Source organism: Drosophila kikkawai, chromosome 2R, assembly GCF_030179895.1.
Source record: "Drosophila kikkawai strain 14028-0561.14 chromosome 2R, DkikHiC1v2, whole genome shotgun sequence".
NCBI classification, from domain to species: domain Eukaryota; kingdom Metazoa; phylum Arthropoda; class Insecta; order Diptera; family Drosophilidae; genus Drosophila; species Drosophila kikkawai.
In genome coordinates, this window is record NC_091729.1 from 10,508,091 (window position 1) to 10,520,156 (window position 12,066).

The window sequence follows — 12,066 nt, forward strand, 5'->3', positions numbered from 1 at the left end:
AGCAGACTGGCGCCAAAATTGTGGCTGACTTCACAGATTTCCCGCGACGATGACGGCTAAGCTGTTGCTCTGACTCAGTTCAACACTTGGATTAAAAAGGGAAGAGAAAATGTATTAAATAATCTATGAAATTGTCTAATCTAGGCCAATCTAGAAAAAGGTGAAAAAACGATGCTAACTTAACCAAAAATGCACACGGAATCGAGACTTAACCCTAGATCACCTAGATCACAGATTACCATTTAAGTTTCAGGAATTCCAGAATTCATGAATTTAAGTTTCTTAATATAAACATTAGATTAGTTTGCAAAGTTTAATTTTTATTTTTTTTTTTTTTAATTTTCGAACATTTCCTTTGCTGATTTTTTAAAAGTTAAACAATAGAGTTTTTCAAGTGCATTTTCAGGGAAGAGGCGACAGGATTAGGGGTAAAGAGAATCAACTGGAACCCGGCTGGCTGGACGTTCGGGCTCGTTAAAGCCGCCAGAATGCCGCAGGCCCAGCTTCAGCTCTTGCTCCTCCTCCTGCTCCAGCTCACCTCCATCGACATCTCTGGATGTGACCCACTGTGCGGCGCGGAGCGATGTCTGCATGTGTGGGTGACACGTCCCTGTCCTCTGCGTTGACACGCCGTCGTCCTCATCGGCGCCAGCTCATCAACTAGTCCTGGCTGCCGACCCCCTCCCCTGAAGCCCAGCGACCTTCCTCCCTGCCATGGCAACGCGCTGATCCTTGGGGAGTTAGCCGCGGGAGGTGGCTGAGGGTCCTGCCAAGTGCCGTTCGGGGGTTGCTGTTTTGTTTTTACTTGTCGCCGCATTAAAAAATAGAGAGAAAGCCAACAGCAACTCGCTCCATATGGAAGCTTTGGCGCGACACAGCGCCAGGGCAAGCCATGCCAGGACCCTTGTCACGGGGGGGACCGAAGGATGCGATGTACACGACAGACGCTGCTTGTGCCACCGCCCGCTGCTCAGAGCTCCGCTCGTTTTCATAATCGGGCGGTAATTGTACACCAATTTGACTTATGAATATAAATTAACTGTGAAACGTGCGACAAAGAGACATGTGCGCCTGCATGTCGGGGGTTGAATGAATAAAACCGACTCAATGGGAATATATATAAACACCCACAGTACATATAGTAGTATTTGGACGAGTCGGAGAGTGTGCTGTGTAGATCATTATACAATATTGTGGACAATTGAGATTATTGCCCTTTGACAGCGGGAAGTATTAAAAAGACAAAGTCCCTTGCATGGATGAAGATAAAAAACTTCATAGAAAACGAATGAATAAAAAGAATGAATGAAGCAGGCAAAGAGGAATTATGTCAGCCAAAGATGTGGGAAATAGGATTGACATGTCCTTTGACATTAGACATATCTAGTTGTTAAGCAGGTATTAAGAGGAGCATTTTATACCATAAAGGAAGTTATACAAAACATTTTAAGTACATTTAGGCTTAGTCTTTCTAGATACTAGTAAGTTAATACAATTTAAATTATATTTCATGATATTCTTGCTTTGAAATCACTAGATATGCTGACTAAAAGTATAATAGGTTAGGTTAGACCGGACGGCCCTCGAGGACCCTAAAAGTATAATAAGTATGCTACAAATACGGGATCTTACAGTAATTTATTTCTTACCAAAACCAAGACTTATAAACAGTAACTTTTGATTCTGAATTTGAAATGGCTCTGTGGCAAAAGTTGCTATTCATAGTGACAGCAAGCTACTCTTAAAGAAATAAAATTGCAAACCTTTTAAGGCGTTGTTTAAGTAATTTTATTTCCCTGATATTCGGCTGTGGCACAGAAATCCTTAGTGTATTGAAATCCTTTAAACATGTGCCTAAAACTATGAGAGAAAGTGCTTGAGGTATCAAACTCGCTGTTTTATGACCTTCAAATTTACGGAATTGCTGCCAGAAGTCATTCGAACAAGATCCGGGTACTAAAGCGAAAACGTTTAAGAGGATCTCTGAGTCTGTGTGGTACAGAGACACACATAGAACCAAACCTAAAGGCCCAAACTTGGGGACAAACTCCGGACTATTTCAATAAAGTACATGGAAGGACTTAATGAACACCCAAATAGCCTGGCAAGGAACATGGCCAACACTGACACGAAAAAAAAAATTGTAGAAACTTGTATCAGGTTTTTCGGCACTATTGAAAGTAGTCCCTGCGGTTGGATATGTCATAAACTCGATCTCTGCCAGACACCATAACCTACTGATAAGTCATCCTAACCCTATGGCCAGAAGACGGACTACACGAGGAACAAGACGACGACTACAGAGGGTCACAATCCGGGAGCTGACTACTCCAAATTGTTCATATAATAAGAGATGAGTAGATAATAAGTTAAGCAGCTAACTTGAAATTATACCAATAAAGCAAATTAGCTTTAAAAACTATTAAAAGTGAATACAAACCCCAATTATTCAAACCTATGTTATTTTTGAAAAATAAGGAGAAGTCATATTATTATATATATTTCTTTAGATTATCAGTGTGATCTTAATTTTAAGAAATCTTTGCGACTGCATGTGCTAGAAAGTAAGTCTACAGAGTCTTCTCCTAGAAGTTATCAAACTCGTTCTCCTGGCTAAATGGTTAGGGTGATATTTGAGTCTTCGCCATCCCATTGAAGACTTCTCCCAAATTTTAATGTTGATCACCATTGCGAGTATACAATTCAAGCCCCTATAGTAAAATCTTTTTAAAAATCACAGATATGCAGTGACTCATCTATCAATCAATCTCCATTTATGTCCATCATTTTTAATCCCTTCCGCGCATTCAGCTAAGTAATTTGAACGCTTTGTTCCTTGTTTCTTTCTTTTTTTTACCTAACTGCATTACGTGAACGCCGCGAGTCGAAAAAAGCCTCAGAATGCAATTACATTCGTCCACTCGTCCAGTTCGAATACGGGAAATGCTCGTATCTGTGCGGGACAACACATCTAATTGCCTTAAATTGTCACACTGTCCAGTCCGCCAGTGAAGCGGACTTCCAGCCCAGCATTTTCCTGCTTCCCTGCTCGGTTTTGGACAAAAAGACACAGAGAAATAGCAAAATAGTGGACGACACACCAAGAGATTTGCATTCGTAACTCGATTTGCGGTGGGAGCTCTCATCGCCACTCTCACTCGCCTGGCTCCTGTGGCATTTGCATGGCATGACAGCATCTAAGGGAGACCGAGGACGAGGCAGCATGGTCACAGGCCACAGAGACATATGTCTCTGCAGGAACAGAGAGCGAGAGAGAAAGGGGACTCGGGCTCTGTCAGCTTCGAATAAATCAAGAAAGCCAATTTATATTTGGTATATGGCCCATTAAATGAAATCTTACGAAGTTCGGATGACAATTACATGAATAATTACATGAAAGGGTAGACGCGCCTTAGATTTCCCCCAACCGCCCACACAAGGACACAGGGACACATGGTGTGACAATGGGGTGGTGGTGTTGTCGGTGGCCCTGGGCACCAAGTGGCAGTCTGAGCCCGAGTCTGGCTTTCTTTATTATTTATGTCGCGCACACGCATACCGCAGCCACCGAGCCAGGATATACAATTGCACTTAAAGCCTGCTCCATATGTGGCGGCGCACACATAGCATACAAGCGCCTTTGCTCCGGACACGAGCTGTAACTCAATCCGGGATGGGATGAGGCGGCAGGCGCCAGGCAGAAGGCGGAGTTAGAAGGCAGGAACAGGAAACTGCTAGCTTGTCAGCATTGCGTATACGCCTGCTTTTGCAGCTCCAGCTCCAGCTTCAGGTTCAGAGCCTTAGATCCCAGCCGCACAGCCACAGGAGCAGCTCCCAGCTCCTAGCTCCCACTCGGTGTTCCGGTTTTCCGGTGTCCTTCTATCCCGCCGGCAGCATTTCAAGTGCGTTTCATTTACAATTTCCTTCCTCGCTTTATGCCTCCGCTGTGCCCCAGACAATGGCACACAAAGTGCAAGAGCGGAGTGTTCCCTTGGCCCTAGTGCCATTGTTATATGCTTATTGTGTGTGTGCGTGTGCCCTCCGATGCTATTTGCCATTTTCCCCCAACGCCTTTTCCGTTGGCCTTTTGCCTTTTTAGCCAACATTTTTTCTACTCTGGCTGGTTGCCAACCGTGGGGCAACCGTTAAAATCGTTTGGCTGCCATCGCAATCGAATCACGGCGGCCGTAAAAAGATGCAAATGGCAGCTAACGAAACCAAATGCACCCACCTAGACGGGAGTCACCTCACAGGCATTCGCATCACAGGATCCGCATCCGTATCCGCACACGCCTTATGGTGCTGCTTTGGCTTTGATTCCATCTGCATATCGAATCCGCAAAGAGAAGAACTGGGAGAAAGAACTGTGACTAAATCTAGATTATTTTAGTTTTTCAAATCATTAAAATTTCTAACTGAAACCATATTTTCAAAGGTCCAAGGAGCAATATCATTATCCCACCCAATGGTACATATATTATTTTCGGACTCTTTTATTGTTTTACCCTCTAATACTTCTCTCAGTGTATTCATAACAGAGCAGCCGGAGAAGCGAACGCCAAAGAGGAGCAGCTGTTGCCAGATGGGCGTGTAAATGTGTTTAACGCCAGACATGGGGCTGTGCTGCCGCGGGAGTTCCCCTTTGCTGCTCCTGCGAGGAGGAATCGCGTCATAAACAACAGGGGGAGGAAGTGGGCAGAGTTGGGTGGCAGGAAAGTAGGCGGCGGCGGCGGCGTCAACACAAAAGTAGGCCAAACACTCACAGAGACGCACACATGCAGCAGGAGCAGCTGCTGCTCTAGTCTCTGGCTCGTTGTTGTCTGTGCTTTGTCCGTCGCCTCAACAAGTTTATTTAATTTTTCCTGCGGCTCCGGCCAAGGATTTGATTTATGATTGTGTTGAAGATTACCGAAAACTCTTTTGGCTGTTGCATCGTCGTTGAGTCCTTGGAGAGAAGAAAGGAATAAGCCAGAAGACTTGCTCGGATGAGGAGTCTCGCTTTCTTCCCTCAAAGGCAGGTTTGTGTTGGTTGCAGACAGAAAATATCGAAAGTTATAAGCTTATAAATATATTTAGGCCTTGAATTTAATATTTAATGATGTGTGAAAAGTAAGTCTCTATATTAAATTATTCTTTTAAGAAGGTAAATATTTTTATTATACGTTTTGTTGGCATTTACGAATGTATTTTGTATTTATAAAACTTATTCAGGGTTAAATAAATATTTCTGCCAGTGTGGCGACTTCTCAGTATCATCAAAAGACCTCAAAAAGTATAGAAAAAGGGCAGAAAAAAATATAGGAAAAATGAAAGGACTGCTAACAGGTGTAAAGATAATAAGATAACCTGAGCTTGAACTTCGATATTCCCCAGTGTGAGAACGGGAAAATGGGATAACGAGATATGACGGGAAAACGAGACAAGATTTAAGGCGGTTAACTTTTTTATCCGAAAAAGAAAACCTTGAAAAATTGCAATCAGAAATTTAAAAAGCAATCTATTTAAGGCGAAAAGGATCGCTAAAGGTTAATTGATCGGAGGTAATTATGCTTTCAGAAGTTTTTCCTGCCGCTCCTGCTGCTCCTTCAACTTTCCACTCCTGCAACGGGCTAATTGCTTTTGCCGCAATTTCTTTTGCCACTCTATTTCACAGATCTGCAGCTAGCAAACACTCCACTAACCACCAACCAACTCATCCTCTTGGCTTCGTGCTCCAAGCTCCCCACTTCGTGCGTCTCACGTCTCCATCTCCACTTCCAGCCACAAGTTGTGGCAAATTAAAGTCGCTTAGCAAACTTCGATAACTTTGGCAGCAACAAGTTCCGCAAGGACTCCACTCCGGCAAAACTAAACTCATTCCCTGTCCTGGTGAGTGGAGTGAGCTGCTATATGTCCCTGTTCTTGGTTCCTGGTCGGAAAGTTATGCAGACTCGCCTCTAAAGCAGGCACAAACAATTGACTTTTGAGCATCGCATCGACTCTGTCGTCGCCGTTGCCTCAGTCTGTGTCCTGTCTCCGTCTCCGTCTTCTTTTCTTTTTATTTTTTCTTGTTTGTTGTATGCCATCGTTGAGGTCCTTGTAGCCGAGGTCCTTGGCTAAGTAAAAGGCAGGGAGACCAACATATGAGACATACTTGTTACTTCCTATACCTCAAAGTCTCGCCTCCACTCCTTGTACTTGCCACGGAACATACTCGCATGGCTTAGGAGGCAGGAGACGCAGACATGGGGCAGGTATCAACTTTAAATGCCAGCTCCGCCTGCGTAGTTCTTGGATTTTTTCATGTTTTTATATATATACTTACATACATTGCTACAGCAGCTCCTTTAAAATAAAGCAATGGAATAAAAACAACAAGCATGATTTAGGGACTTTGGGTAACGAAGCCAGGAATACACTTACGGACCAATAACTCCTCTTGTAAGACTAGTATATTATATTTTGAGGATGGATACTGTTGAAATTTTTAAAAATCTGTTTTGGAGCCGTGAAAGGCCTTGATAAATTACTACTTTGAATACATCTGGTCACAATATACTACAAATCAAGACCACACTAATATATGGAAATTTGAAATACATTTTTAGGATCTAGTAAATACGACAGTTTCAAATGCATCTTACCTTATTTTTGTTTAAATGTAATTTAACATATGGTTATAAATGGTTATGATTAAGAATCTCCGCTACTTAGAAAAATAACAGTTGTTTAGTTGTTTTTTATTGTTCGTTGTCTCCTTTATTGATATTGAATTTGCCATGTTGTTAACTGAATAAGACATTTCCGTCCATATAAGTTTGTCATATAAACATATTGATAAATATTAATTTAAGGAATGTGAATATTTCAGGTCCTTTTAATGGCATACACTAATTTGGTCTAGCTATGACCGATTTTAATTCGTTTAAATAAACTAATTGCAATCTGTCAGGGTATACAAACAATCGGCTTACCGTAAATCACTCAATTTCTTGTTTCAATATTATTTTGTTTGTATTTATTATTTACATTGTTTTATTAATGATGCTTCACAAAGTTGTAAAAGAATGTAAATAAATATATTGAGGATATTAAATTAAATTTAAAACCCAATTTCAATTTTATTTATGAAAAAAAACGAAAGGCCAACTCGCATTCGAAGCTGAAATACCTGCAGGCTAGAGTATAATTAAGCATAATAATAAGTAGACGAGCGGCGACCAAAGCTTCTAACAGCTCCGAACACAGCCACAGCTAAAGCCAAGCTCCTGCTCCCGGCTCCTGGCTCCAGCTTCAGTTGCCGTCAGATTCTTGGCTCCTCCAGCGCTACGCCTTAGCAGAGAGTAAGAAGCTATGCGGGTAGAGGAGCAAAAAAATAAAAAACGCCGCCAGCTGCCCAAGAATATTCCGTATTTATTATTGCTCGCACTCGCAATCGCACAGCCATCGTCTCGCTCGCACCCAGGTGGCTTTGCTTTTTTGCCTTTGAAAATTCCCTGCCACTTCTGCTTTTTCCTCCTGCTGCTTTTTCCTGCTGTTGCTGCTGCTTGTTGCTTCACTTGTTGGCTGACATCGCGCATGCGCCCTGTGTGCCCCAGCGGCGGCGGCAATAACAAGCGGCAAATGGGTTCCACACACCGCACTCACACACACACACTCGAAGCGCACACACACACCGCATACAGTGTACCCAGAGTGAGTGTGCGTTACAGGTGGGTGGCATTCGGGCCTGCAACAAATGCAGGCGGCGCTGGCTATGCTTGTTTTATGCCTTGCAGGAGGTCAAGTGCTGGCCCCCGCCGCCACCGGGTTGCCATCAACTGGTTGCCACTATGTGGACTCCATTCATGGAAGCAGAGCAGAGACCGAGGCAGAACAGCGACTGAGACAGCGACCGAGGCAGCGACAGCGACAGCAGCCTCAACAGGCTGAAAACGCTTTTCATCCCTTTTCTGGTGAACCGTCACCGCGCCCAAGTAACCATAGATACCAAGTGGGGAGCACTGGCACCCCCACACTGCCATCCCCCGGCAGAGACGACAGCGACAGAGGCAGCGGCGGTGGCAGACGACGAGCGTTACCTAGACTTGCTGCCCGATAAATTATCAAACTTCATAACAGTCACAGTCTGACTGCCAACGGTTCTGGTTCCGCTCCTCCGGCGCAAAGGACGAGCGGTGGTTGTGTCTCATTTAGAGATCGAGGTCTAGTCCCTGACTAATTCCTACCAAAAGTTTGTCAAAAGTTTCCTCCAAGTTCGCAAGTTCACACATATTTCCAGAGTTACGAGTGATAACGTGGCGTATACGCAACGCCGCCTGTCATCATCAGCCATATGGAGGTGTTACGTTGAGCAGCAGAGGAAGCCGGCTAGTCTGAGGTCTGGAGGCCACCATATGGTCGGGTAAGTAGATAGTACTCTCATTATTGCCACAGCTTTTATCGTATTAAATATTAAACGTGAGAGCTCCGCTTATCGCACCTCGCATCGTCAGGAGGAAACGGAAGTGTCAGAGGGGGGGTCTGGGTTTCGGCAAAAGGCCAGCATATGGTAGCTGGAATTTACGACACTGATAGTCCTCAGTCGAGTGTGTGCCTGTATGCGTGAGTGAAAACCCAAAAAGCCAAACAAATCAAGCTGCAAATTGAATTGCAGACACAACGACCGAACGAACGACAACCTGGCCAAGAGCAATTTGCCATGGTCATGCCTCGTCCTCCTCCTTCACTGGCCTTCGTGTGTGATTGATCATGGTGATATATCGCCGACTGGCAGTGCTAACACCTAAACGTCAACTTTAATTAATGTCCTCCGGAGCGCCACGGGCAGGACCAGCAGTTCCGTGCCCAAGGATTGCTCTTTTTTGTCCCTGAGACATGGGTTATGGTCGAATTTAATTTCGTTTAAATTAAAAACACCAGCAAACACCAAACAGGGCTTGGAGGCAGGGGTGCTGTTGGTTTAGTGACAGATAAAGCCATAAACAAGGAATTGAAAGCCAACACCTGTTGATGATAACCCACCCATACGGCGGCCGGGCCTCGTCGGCCTCATTAATTGCGCTAAACAAACAGGCAGGCGACGGCAATGAATGGAGCTACCAAGGTGGATGAGGAGCAGCACGAGCAGGAGAAGGCTGCGAAGGCGTTGGGGCAGCCAGTTACTGGGTGCAGCAGTGGCAGTCTCGGAAATTTATGACCAGCTCATATGCAGCCCGATGGCAAGGACAGCCAGGAGCAAGAGCTGGAGCTGGCAAACTGCAGCAGATATTGACTTTTTATGCTGACTGCAGGGCAATAAAAAGAGGGAAATTATTTACCTCTCGGCTTATGCCACAGACAGCAAACACACACACACACACATCCTGCCCTGGCATACATATATGCAGTATGTGCACACATATAGGCGAGGCCAGGATGGGGACGGAAACGAGGACGAGTCGAATCTAATCCCAAAATACAGCTTAGCCTTAATGGTCTCAAATTTAAATATTTGAGCAGGCAGCCAGGAAGGGATTCGCAGCGATAAAAAGCGAGGAAATTGTCTACGATGGATCCATAATTTGCAATTGAACTGATGCTAAGTGATAGGAATCGTTCTTACGTGCCGGAAAATTGAGCTTTCATAAGGTTTGAGGTACAATTCTAAGAGGTAATCTTCCATGGGCACTTTAACTGGGAGTTTTTTGGAAATAAATATTCTAAGCTGATTAAATTATATGCATGAAAAGGTTACATTTTACATAGGAAAATGTTTTAAATACTTGTGCGAATTACTTTTAAGCTTTTATTATTAATTATTAAATTTATAAGCATGAATGGCACTCTCTATTTCACCAAACTTATTATACCATCATCACTTAAAACTAGTGGCAGCATTAAAATTCTATACTTTGGTAAAGTTTTCACTTTCTTTTGAGTTTCCAATTATTTAAATACTTCTTAAATACTTAAAAACGAATGAATCACAAAAGCCACTTGAACATACATATATTTTTTTATCTTGTTGAGTTTTTGCTCTTTTAATTAAAGCCACATATGCAGCTTAGTGTCAATTAACAGTTTCACTTTTGATGGTCAAGCCTTTTTCTCAAGAAATCCTGAAGATTTTGCTGTGAAAATAAATGATTTATAAAAACATATTCAAGGAGAAACAAAAAGAATACTAATTCAATTTTACTATGATTAAATAACAAGTTATCAAATAAAATTAAATTCCATTAAAATACCCAATTGAGTCTAGGAAAAATACAATGAAATTCCATTAGATGCTTGTACTAATTCCTCAAATTTTGCGAATCCAATTAACCTCACATTTTGGCTGCAATCTTTTCACAACTTTTCCTTCCTCGACAGCTAGACATTTATTTCCATATAGTCTTGGACTCTTGGATGATGGCCAACACTGCGTATGCTTAATCCGATGAAATCCCCACCCGGAAGGCGAAGTAAGTAAGATGCCGCGGGTCCAAGGCGCCGCTCCGGGTAAGTATCCGTTAGAGATTATGGCTTATAAATATACATACAGCCACATATAGCCATGTATAGCAATATATAGCAATATCAATATCTATAAAGCCATCGATAGTTACTTTTTTCAACTTTCAATGACATGTGAAAACATCAAAAATGTTTCAAAAAGGCAAAAGTAAAGTCAGAGGGCACAGCGCGTAACATTAAATGCCTTTAAGTGCCAATTAATGTTTGACTTACGCACAAAGGGAGCTGCGAAACATGAGCTACTCCGGGGTAGGTCCACCTCCCCCTCCAGCAGCTCCGTGGTCCTGGTCCTGGTCCATGGGTAATGTCCCAGCTGCCGGACTTATGGCAAAAGTATGTACTATATCGCCTGCGGCTCTATATTGTTAGCACATACTTATCGTAACTTTGAGGGACTTTTTAAACATCAATTATATTTACGTATTGGAGCGTATTAATGCCTTCGTATCCCGGGAACTGGCGGCTTAGTTGGCCACACCTGCCCGCCGACTGATAAGTTCTGGCTCTTGTGCGGGAATTTACTAACCATTTATGACTGAAACTAATTAAACAAAGCCGTAGTCCATTCACATGCGAGCGATGAGTCCTTTTGGCACTTCGTTAGCCCCGCCACTCAGAAATTGACAGGCAAAGAAGGAGCTTAATTTGCTTACACTTGTTGTCGGTTCTGGCTTCGGTTCTCCCCGACTTCCGTTTCAGTTACAGTTTCACTGACATCTCTGGTAATTAAAAAAGAGTCCTGGAGCTGAAAGAACAAACTCTTGATTAAGTGGGTGCAAAGTGTCAACAAATTATTCATTTGCTCGGGCTACAGCCAAAAAAACAGCAGGAAAAACGCAGGAAAGTCACAACAGGAAGGCGACAAAGATAACATTGAAAGGATAGTGAGAGCTGATGGGCGGGGCCGGGTCTCGTGCAGCTTTGAATGGAGTTTTAATTAACAAACGCCCAGCCGACAGTAGCAGACAAAGGGATTAAGTTAAAATCCCCCGTTTGGTGTCTGTGATTTCAATTTGCCATTAAAAAATGCATATGAACTTGAGTGTGTGTCCTCTATGGGGCAATCAAAGGACGAAAACTATCCATAGGCGGCCGAACTATTTATTTATAGGAAATGATCAAAAATTCACTGTGAAGACCCTTGACATGCGTGTGTGTACACACGCATTTTCCATTTCCCAACCCTCCAAGAGCAGCATTTCCCGCATTTCGAGTGGCCTGTGGAGAGAACCCCAAAAACCAAACAAAATCAAAGTTCCTTTCTCTCGTTTCTGCCCTTTTTTGCATACTTTGTTTACTTTCGCCGGCATTTCCACTCCTCCATCCCTCTTCCTTTTTGTTGCTGTTTTTGTTATTGGGAAATTCGCCAGTCGCTATTCGCTATTCGCTGTTATTGTTGTGGCAACAATTTTCTGTTTGCATAAATAAATTTGGAATGAAATCATGTGTCACATTAGCAGCGGGATATATGCGCTGCTGTTTCCGTGGACAGCCATCCATCTATCTATCCCCGATCGATTCCCGCATATGATTAACATGTGCTACCCGATTCCAGAACATGGTCTAATGACGTGACCAGCTGGTAAT

At 43.2% G+C, this 12,066-nt stretch overlaps 1 long non-coding RNA gene across 1 annotated transcript; it reads right to left on the minus strand.

Annotated features, from left to right (window-relative positions):
- Positions 1-5,510: 5,510 nt before the first annotated feature.
- LOC138928064 (uncharacterized) lies at positions 5,511-7,075 on the minus strand. The gene is made up of 4 exons (XR_011444561.1): positions 6,624-7,075; positions 6,403-6,555; positions 6,305-6,324; positions 5,511-6,095 (listed from the first exon to the last, which is right to left on the minus strand). It is a non-coding gene; the product is annotated as an uncharacterized lncRNA (long non-coding RNA).
- Between the last annotated feature and the right edge of the window lie 4,991 nt (positions 7,076-12,066).